Genomic DNA, 11,280 nt, shown 5'->3' on the forward strand with positions numbered 1-11,280 from the left:
CAGTGTCTTGCACAAGTATTCACCCACTTTTGACTTTTCTACATTTTGTCATGGTATAACTATATAGATTAAGATTTATTTTATAGCAATTTTATGTAATGGACCAACACAAAACAATCCATTTGGAAGTGGAAAAAAAATATTAGGGGGCCCACACACACAGTTTGTGCATACTGTTTTTAGGTATATATAAACCATGAAACTGTATACACACACACGGTTTAACCTCTTAAGGACGCAGGGTCTACCTGTACACCCTGCGCCCGCTCCCTTGCTATAACGCGGGGTCACACACACCACGTTATAGCGGGTCGGTCCCAGCACCTAGCAAAGGCCGGGACCCGTTGCTAACACCAGACATCACCGATCGTGGTGATGCCCGGTATTAACCCCTTAGACCTCTTAGTCTAATATGTAAATAAATGCTTCCCGGGTAAAACCGCGGTGTCTAGATCAGCTGAGAAGACGCGAGGAGGGTCCTTATCTTCCTCCTCTGCCTCCCATCGGTGATCTACTACTCGATGCCCGAGATCCAGGCTGGAGCAGCAGAGCACAGATAACACTGATCTATGCTGTGGCATGACATTGATCAGTGTATGCAATCAAAAAAATGCATGTTATAGTCCCCTATGGGGGCTATACAAGTGTATAAAAAAAAAAAAAAAAAAAATTTTGAATCACCCCCCCTTTTCCCATAAAAAAAAAAAAAAATGTAAACAATATAAATATATTTGGTATCGCCGCGTCTGTAAATGACCGAACTACTCTGCTCAAAAAAATAAAGGGAACACTAAGATAACACATCCTAGATCTGAATGAATGAACTAATGGTATGAAATACTTTCGTCTTTACATAGCTGAATGTGCGGTCAACAAAATCACACAAATTATCAATGGAAATCAAATTTATCAGCCGATGGAGGTCTGGATATGGAGTCACACTCAAAATCAAAGTGGAAAAACCACACTACAGGCTGATCCAACTTTGATGTAATGTCCTTGAAAGGGTACTCTGCACCCCTAGACATCTTATCCCCTATCCAAAGGATAGGGGATAAGATGTCAGTTCGCCGGGGTCCCGCTGCTGGGGACCCCTGGGATCTCGGCTGCAGCACCCACCTGGACTGCTTCCACCTCACACCGGCAACGCTGGAGGCTTCGGATCCCGACCACAATGGCAGACGAGCGTGATGTCATGACTCCGCCCTGTGTGATATCACGCCCCGCCCCCTCAATGCAAGTCTTTGGGAGGGGGCGTGACAGACCTCCCATAGACTTGCATTGACGTCACGCTCGTCCGCCATTGTGGTTGGGATCCGGAGCCTCCAGCGTTGCCGGTGTGAGGTGGAAGCCGTCCAGGTGGGTGCTGCAGCCGAGATCCCGGCGAACTGACATCTAGGGGATAAGATTTCTAGGGGTGCGGAGTACCCCTTTAAGTCAAAATGAGGCTCAGTAGTGTGTGGCCTCCACGTGCCCGTATAACCTCCCATACAATGCCTGGACATGCTCCTGATGAGGATGCGGATAGTCTCCTGAGGGATATCCTCCCAGACCTGGACTAAAGCATCTGCCAATTCCTGGATAGTCTGTGGTGCAACATGGCGTTGGTGGATGGAGTGAGACATGATGTCCCAGATGTGCTCAATTGGATTCAGGTCTGGGGAATGGGTGGGCCAGTCTATAGCATCAATGCCTTCCTCTTGCAGAAACTGCTTACACACTCCAGCCACATGAGGTCTAGCATTGTCTTTTACTAGGAGAAACCCAGGGCCAACCGCACAGCATATGGTCTCACAAGGGGTCTGAGGATCACATCTGGGTACCTAATGGCAGTCAGGCTACCTTTGGCAAGCACATGGAGGGCTGTGCGGCCCCCCCAAAGAAATGCCACCCCACACCATTACTGACCCACCGCCAAACCAGTCATGTTGGAGGATGTTGCAGGTAGCAGAATGTTCTCCACCGCATCTCCAGACTGTCGTGTGCTCAGTTTGAACCTGCTTTCATCTGTGAAGAGCACAGGGCGCCAGTGGCGAATTTGCCAATCTTGGTGTTCTCTGGCAAATGCCAAACGTCCTGCATGATGTTGGGTTGCAAGCACAACCCCCACCTCTGGACACATGCACATTTGTGGCCTGCTGGAGGTCATTTTTGCAGGGCTCTGGCAGTGCTCCTCCTTGCACAAAGGCAGAGGTAGTGGTCCTGCTGCTGGATTGTTGGCCTCCTCCATGTACTGGCCTGTCTCCTGGTAGCCCCTCCATGTTCTGGACACTATGCTGACAGACACAGCAAACCTTGCCACAGCTCGCATTGATGTGCCATCCTGGATGAGCTGCACTACCTGAGCCACTTGTGTGGGTTGTAGACTCCGTCTCATGCTACCACTAGAGTGAAAGTACCGCCAGCATTCAAAAGTGACCAAAACATCAGCAAGGAAGCATAGGACCTGAGAAGTGGTCTGTGGTCACCACCTGCAGAACCACTCCTGTTGTCTGTTCCATTTGCACAACAGCATGTGAAATTGTCAATCAGTGTTGCTTCCTGAGTGGACAGTGGGATTTCACAGAAGTGTGATTGCCTTGGAGTTACATTGTGTTGTTTAAGTGTTACCTTTATTTTTTTTGAGCAGTGTATAAAAATGTAACATTAATTAACCTCCTGAGCGGTAATCCCGAGCGCGACTCGGGGTTAATTTTCCCTGCCAGGATCGGTAACCCCGAGTCACGCTCGGGGTAGAATTGCAGAGTTCCCGGCCGGGCTGCACGATATATCGCAAAAGCAATGCGATATAGCGATGCGGCCCCCGCGAAAACATGCGATTATCTGCTCTGGTAGGCTCCCGTTGTGGTGGCCGGCCAGAGCAGGTAAAGAAAAATGTCCGGGCATGCTGGGAGTAGTAGTTTCACAACAGCTGGAGGCACCCTGTTAGAAAAACACTGAGCTAAGTGTAAAAGGAAAAAGGAGTAAAATAAAAAAAAACTTTTGCTTACCTAATCCCGGTCCCTGCATATGCCGTTCCCCTCCGTGCGCTCTGGTCCCTGCTCTCTTCACTATTCATCTTACAGGACCTTTAACTTTTCAGCCAATCACAGGCCGCAGTGGTGTAAAGCCTGTGATTGGCTGAAGGGGAAAGGACTTGTTCTTCAGCAAATACACTAGGTTTGAAATCTGCCAGTCAAACCCAGTGTATGTTACTGCAGGACAAGGTGAGGAGAGGGGAGAATGTGACAAAGGGGGGAATGTGACGGGGGGGGGGGGGGGGGATGTGACAAGGGGGGGAATGTGACAAGGGGGGGGGAAGAATGTGACAAGGAGGGGGGAGAATGTGACGGGGGGGGGGGGATGTGACAAGGGAGAGGGGGAATGTGACGGGGGAGATGTGAAATGGGCGGGGGGAGATGTGAAATTCAGTGCAAAAAATTGTACCGCTTTTGGTACAAATTTCCAGACAGAATCATACCGCCAGGAAGGTTAAACCGCATGGTCAATGGTGTACGTAATAAAATTCCAAATTCCAAAATAGTGTATTTTGGTCACTTTGAATACAATAAAAAAAATTTATAAAAAGCGATCGAAAAGTCCCATCAAAACAAAAATTGTACAGATAAAAACTTCAGTTCGCAGCACTAAAAAATTTGCCCTCATACCGCCCTGTATGTGGAAAAATATAAAACATAGTGGTCAGAAGGACATTTTTAAATGTACCAGTTTTCATGCAAACAGTTATAATTTTCACCAGAAGTAAAACAAAACATATATAAGTTGGGTATCATTTAATTTGTTTGAACCTACGGAATAAAGGTAATGTGTAAATTTAATAAAAAATGCACTGTGTAGAAACGGGAGCCCCAAAGATTAACAAAATGGCTTTTTTATTTTTTTATTTTTCTTGCTTTCCTCGTAGATTTTTGGGTAAAATGACTGATGTCATTACAAAGTACAATTGGTGGCGCAAAAAACAAGCCATCATATGGGTCTGTAGGGGCAAAAAGGAGATTTTCTTGTACTCACCGTAAAATCTCTTTCTCGTAGCCTTCATTGGGGGACACCTATACTGATGGGTATATGCTCTTGCCACTAGGAGGCGCTGACACTAGGAAAAAAAAGTCTGCTCCTCCCTGGCAGGATATACCACCCACTTTAAGTGAGGTAATCAGTTTTGTCACAAAGCAGTAGGAGAAGCCAACAAGAAAATACATCTGAAAGACCCTAGAAAGAAATCCCGGCTAACTAAAAATAGTCCGGAAAAAAGAAGAAATTGGTGGGTGCGGTGTCCCCCAATGAAGGCTCTTCATTGGGGGGGACACCTTACAGATGGGACGTACCAAAGCAATCCCCTAGGGTGGGAAAAACAACCACCAGAGAAAATTAATCAGTCCCGAGACTGAACTCACGTGTCCACAAGGCCTGCGGACGAGCCCCCCAGGCAGATACACACTAGGCCCAGAATTTGAACTCCGGAAGATCTCCCATCCAAGGAGAAGGACTAGCACGCCAAAGGAAAGGGCCGTCCACTGAAGAGACCCAAGACACCCGGTTTATATAGAGAGACAAGAAACCACAGGAAAAAAAGAAAGATGGAATTCTGCTCTGGAGAGGTCTGGTGCATGAGAGCAAAGACCTGAACAGCCGCAGACCCAAAAAACCCTATCCTAGGGGCCTGCCATGAGCACCCAGAAGGCGAAATAGCCGTACTGGTGGAATGCAGATAACCTCAACACCCTCCAACTCGGGAGGACAGGGACCCTGAAGGAAGAAAGGAGCTGCAAACACCCTGAAAAGGGAGGCATCTCGTATACCAGAGAGACCGACAAGTAAATTAGAGACATAGACACCTGGAAGTCACCTGGAAGACGAACCCCTGAAGAGTAAGGAAAACAAACACCCGTGAAAACTCTATGGGTGACAAACTTACATGAAAAAGTGAAGGAGGGCAGAACAGAAAGACCGCCCTGACTAATGGGATCGCGGAGGAGTCTTGGCCGGATCACTACACATGCCCAAGACCTGAACCATCACCAAGGCCCAAGGAATCGGAAGAGCCACCTGAAAAGAAGGCACGCCCCAGCTTCCTAGGACACAGTCCAAGCCAATGACACCAACCAGTCCTAGACCCCAGAGGTCTGAGCGGACCAGAGCACACTGAAGAAACATCCCGCCAGAATGGAAACGGAGGGAGAAACAGATGACAACCCAGCTGGGATTCTCAGGGACCGGGCACAGGAAGGATGACTCCAGAGGACTTGGGTGTCAGTGCAGTGCAACTGACACAGACAAAAAAGAAGGAAGAACACACCCCTTCCAGGGAGGTTGTACAAACTTCTCCAACAGAGGAGAGAGACAGGCTGTGATAGTGGACAGTAAGCCCACAAGCCTAGACAGGAAAAGGCTCCGTGGAATGTTCTCAGCAAAAAAACAGGGGCCCCGCCAGAAACTCCACCTATACCAAGAGAACAGCGAGATGGCATCATCTTGGCGGCAGAAGAAAAAAAAATCAACAAAACAGTCCCTCCAGAGGAGGGAAAACAAGGGTGGTCGAGATGAAAATTCAAGTACAGACCCATGCCAAGCACCCTGATCCCTGTACCCCCTGTGTAAAGGAGATTGGCAAAACGCACCAGGTGCAGTAGGAGCAGGGAAATGCTGCCCCACAGCCACGGGACAAGTACTGGCTGGACAGAGCCCCCAGGCCCCAATGACACTCAACGCTGTCCGGAGGAGCCACCTTGTGTCCCAAGAGGGATCGGAATCCTGTACACTGGGGCTGGACAAAGACTACAAGACGTGTTGAGAGTCATTCCAGACAGTTAACGACTAGGTGCCTGAGCCACCCCGGACAGAAACCCCGGAAAACACACCTGGAGGCAAAGGGAGGAGCTGAATTGACTGTCACCCCAGCAGGCCCCATGTCAGAACAGAAGTGCTTAACCGCTGCAGAACTGCGGAAACAAAATCACCGGAAGCCCCGCGGTATGGGTCCAAAGAAGACAACGAGTCATCTCATCGGCACCTCACACAGCAGTGAGGTACCTGAACTCCAGTCGCAGATACATCAGCTGTTTGATGTATGACAGGCGGAGTAGGCAACCATGCAGACCACTGTCTGGCTTACTGGTATGGGTCCATAGTAGACAACGCCTAACTCAGTAGTGAGGTACCATGGGGTACCGAGTGTGAGCCTTGGACGTGGCAGCCATGGAATGAGTAATAGGCGAGACTACTATCTGGCATAATAATATCATATCCAATCCATGCCACGCAGGGATATTCCCCTGAGGATCGTGCGCTGGATGAGGGGATCCGTAGCACTAGGATGGAGCGCTAGCAGACCTTACAGATGAGAAATCTTAAAAGAAACCTGAGCGTCTGCCAGGAACGCAAAAGAACTCGCCCATTGTATGGCAGAACCTATTGTTGGAATATGACCCCCGACTCCAAGGGAACTTGAGTCCCTGGCACCAACCCGCCACGGCGGTTATCATGTGCTCCTGTTTTTTTTTTTTAAATGAAGTGAGCAACAATAGAAGTCAAACTGTAATACAAATGTTGGCCACAAGAGGGAGCCAAACACCAACAAATGGTCTGAGTGACCAAGAAATATGCATTAAAATATTATATATTAAATATGGACTAGAAAGGGGACATTGGGCGCAGGGCACCCTGCAAGAGCTACCCATAGGGGACAGACAGTAAGCCCATGGAGGAGCGGCGGCACATAGTAGTGTGCTATAAGCGCCTACTAAGCTGCCTCTCCGGGATGTGACAATCACGGGCCGGACCGCGAGCTCCTGCCGGGCTGCTGCCGCGGGAGCCAAGTACTGTTGCCCACGCTGACCCCCGGAACGGGGAAGGAGGGCTGAAAAGGAAACTCCAGCAGTACCCAAGCCAGAGGGGAGGAGCTCTGATCTCCAGGCTTGCGCACTGAATAGGGGAAAGAAGAAGGGTGGAGCTATACTGCCCTGGTAGCTGGGACAGGGAAATAAGAGAGGCGGCCATGCGCCGCCAGGACCCTGGACTCCCGGCAACGGGTACTACATATGCCGCAGGCACAAAGTGCGGCGGCCCTCACCCCATAGAAATAACCGTCGAGAGGGAACAGCAAGGCTGTTGAGAAGTGAGCCGGCAAAAGCTCCTGTGGAGGGAGCCGCTGCAAAATGTCGGCTGCTGTCCTCCACAGGACCCGAATGCATAAAACACAGCCTCCCCAGGGGACCTGAGGTAGCCCCAATATGAACCCAATAAAGGACAGAGGAGGGGAGAGGGGGGGAGGGGGGATACATACTCACCTGTCTTCTTATACTCACCTCAAGATCTCTTCAACCAGCTTTTTAGTCACCTGCATCACGTCATGCTGCAACAGACAAGACGAGCAGGGAAAAAAGGGGGACCCGGACCCTAGGTACAACCCCAGGTGCTGGCCGTTGGTGGGAAGGGGTTAACTGTGCATTTTGCTTTATGTCCCGTGCCCCTTAGCCGCCTATGGGGGAACAGATAGCACCATGCTCCTGAACCCCCACCTGAAAAAAAGAAAACAAAAGGGAGTAAAAAATCTAACTAAACAGCCCTTACTAGAAAATAATTAAAAAAAGACCAGGTCTGGGGAGCTCCCAGACTTGTCTTGCCTCCTGCTGACACTAGCTAAAACTGATTACCTCACTTCCAGTGGGTGGGTATATCCTGCCAGGGAGGAGCCGACTTTTTTTTCCTAGTGTCAGCGCCTCCTAGTGGCAAGAGCATATACCCATCTGTAAGGTGTCCCCCAATGAAGAACGACCGAGAAATTGAAAGAGTTATGAGTTTCATGAATTCCTTACGGTGTTAGTACTTCTCATGGACTGCAATACTATGAAACAAATATATATATATAAGGAGGCCGGACGAAGCACGCTCTGTGCGAAACCGCCGGCAGTCGCCTCAAGTCTGAGCGCCCCTGTCATCTGAGGTCCCCGCGGGAGGAGTCCGTTTAGGAGTTTACCTTTGGAAGCTGTAGCGGTGAGTGCAAGAAGCTCGGCGGCATTGCCGTACTCTTCCCCACTTTTAAATATATATATATATATATATATATATTTTGAATACATGGTTTTGAATCAATAGACCTTTTTTTTTTTTGATAAAAGAACGGCCTGAACCATGACTGTGCCAAATCATATAAGTGTGTACTCACACCATAAACTCATGGGTGGATGCAATCTGGACTCGGTGATTATCTGCAATATGTACAGTGCCTTGCATAAGTATTTGCCCCCTTTGACTTTTTGCCCATTTTGCTACTGTTACAAACTGGAATTCAAATAGACTTTTACCATATGATGAACACAGCATGCATAGTACTCTTAAAGGGGTATTCCGACTTCATACATCTTATCCCCTATCCAAAGGACAGGGGATAAGACGGGACAGGGGAAGCAGCCCCAGCATTCTGTGCCAGGTGCTGCCTCCAAGATTTGAAGCCACGGCCACACCCCCTCCATTCAGGTCTATAGGAGGGGGCGTGACGATTGCTACGCCCCCTCCATATAGCTCTATGGGAGAGCCGTTCAGCAATCTTCGGCTCTCCCTTAAAGTTATATAGAGGGGGCTGGGGTCGTGATGCGCCGTGAAGGAGAGCCACGGCTCCAAACAGGAGATTGCGGGGGGGCCCCCGCAATCTAAAACTTTTTTTTCATGATACTTCTTTAAAGCTGGAAATTCCACTGCATGAAGGTTACCATGCTGGTGAATCTGTTTTCTCACTGTGGAATTTTCTGGTCAGAATTTCAGACATTTGCTCTGCAGAAATTGTCTTCTAAGGGGACTGCAATGTCTGTGCGGCCTTAGATCAACTAATTCAGAACTTCCTGGCGGAAGTTTTCTGTCCAGAGCTTGGCAAGTGGAAACCTGGACTAAAAGTGCATTATTGCGATACAAACAATAATGAAAAACAAAAAAATTGCCATCTGTTGGAGTGTTTATTCCTGCAAGGGGTTGTGTCTCTACCATCTTTACAAATCTAGAGATAGAAATGTGTTCCCATTCTTCTTGGCAGAAAAGCTGAAGCTGTCAGTCTGGATGGAGACCAACTGTGAACAGCAACATTTAAGTCTTACCACAGATTCTCAATTAGATTCAGGACATGCTTTGATATTAACCATTCCATTTATTTGCAGGTTTTGATAAATCTCCCCAACTGTTTAAAACTAGGACATGTCAGACAAATGTTTTCAGCCTCAGTTGTGGCATGGACCGGGGTGAAGCTGTGGATATTGTGTATTTGTAGTTTCCTACTCCATTTGATACTGTGCCATATACAAGGTTGTTACATAAAATGAGGATGATGGGACAGAGTAAGAAGAAATGAAAATGGATTAGTATTTGGCTCAGTGAAAGGAAACAAAGGGTGGGGATTAATGGGAACTTACTCTGGTTGGGTCAATACAGAGAAAAACCACTATGAAAAGGGAATAAGAAAAAGTCAGACGGAGAACAATCCCTACGCAGTGTGAGAGAAAACATAAGAAGTACAATATATATTTTTACATATATAAATGCACAAATCCAAGAACAGAGCATGTAGGACCCATTAATAATAATGGGGAGGTGGTCACTGGGGATCAATAGAAGGCAGAGCTACTGAATGGGTTCTTTAGTTCTGTATATATACAGTGGGGATCAAAAGTTTGGGCACCCCAGGTAAAAATTTGTATTAATGTGCATAAAGAAGCCAAGGAAAGATGGAAAAATCTCCAAAAGGCATCAAATTACAGATTAGACATTCTTATAATATGTCAACAAAAGTTAGATTTTATTTCCATCATTTACACTTTCATAATAACATAAAACAAAAAAATGGTGTCTGCAAACGTTTGGGCACCCTGCAGAGTTAATATCTTGTACTGCCCCCTTTGGCAAGTATCACAGCTTGTAAACGCGCTTTTTGTAGCCAGCCAAGAGTCTTTCAATGCTTGTTTGAGGTATCTTTGCCCATTCTTCCTTACAAAAGTCTTCCAGTTCTTTGAGATCTCTGGGCTGTCTGTCACGCACTGCTCTTTTAAGGCCTATCCATAGATTTTCAATTATGTTGAGGTCAGGAGATTGTGAAGGCCATGGCAAAACCTTCAGTTTACGCCTCTTGATGTAATCCCTGTGGATTTCGAGGTGTGTTTAGGATCATTATCCATTTGTAGAAGCCATCCTCTCTTTAACTTCAGCTTTTTCACAGATGGCATCAAGTTAGCATCCAAAATTTGCTGAAATTTTATTGAATCAATTTTTCCTTCTACTTGTGAGATGTTCCCTGTGCCACTGGCTGCAATACAACCCCAAAGCATGATTGATCCACCCCCATTCTTAACAGTTGGACAGAGGTTCTTTTCATTAAATTCTGTTCCTTTTCTCCAAACGTATCTTTACTCATTCCGGCCAAAAAGTTCAATTTGAACCTCATCGGTCCACAGAACTTGTTTCCAAAATGCATCAGGCTTGTCTATATGTTCATTTGCAAAGTTCAACGCAGATTTTTGTGGTGAGGACGTAGAAGAGGCTTTCTTCTGATGACTCTTCCATGAAGACCATATTTGTACAAGTATCTCTTTATAGTGGAATAGTGTACCACAACTCCAGTGTCTGCCAGATCTTTCTGGAGGGTTTGTGCAGTCAAACGTGAGTTTTGAATTGTTTTTCTCACAATCCTGTGAGCTGTTCTGTCCGATATTTTTCTTGGTCTTCCAGATCTTTTCAGATGCTTTAACTTCCACTGTTCCTGATGACTGCCATTTCTTAATTACATTCCGAACAGAGGATATTGACGTCTGAAAACATTTTGCTATCTTCTTATAGCCTTCTCCAGCTTTGTGAGCGTCAACTATTTTCAGTTTCAGATTTCTAGACAACTGCTTAGAAGAACCCATGGTGCTGATTGTTGGGGCAAGGTCAGATGAGTTTGGGCATTTAAAACCTTTGAGATTGACATCACCTGGTCTTCCCAGATAACGATTGAGAACAATCCATGACACTGGCAGGTCTCGGCTTTGCAAAGGGGGCAGTGCATGCTATAAATTCTGCAGGGTGCCCAAACTTTTGCAGACACCAATTTTTTGTTTTCTGTTATTTTGAAAGTGTAAATAATGGAAATAAAATATAACTTTTGTTGACATTTTATAAGAATGTCTAATCTGTAATTTGATGCCTTTTGGAGTTTTTTTCCCATCTTTCCTTGTCTTCTTTATGCACATTAATACAAATTTTTACCTGGGGTGCCCAAACTTTTGATTCCCACTGTACAAAGGAAGAGGGAGGAGCTGA

Source organism: Hyla sarda, chromosome 5 (genome assembly GCF_029499605.1).
Source record: "Hyla sarda isolate aHylSar1 chromosome 5, aHylSar1.hap1, whole genome shotgun sequence".
Lineage (NCBI taxonomy): Eukaryota > Metazoa > Chordata > Amphibia > Anura > Hylidae > Hyla > Hyla sarda.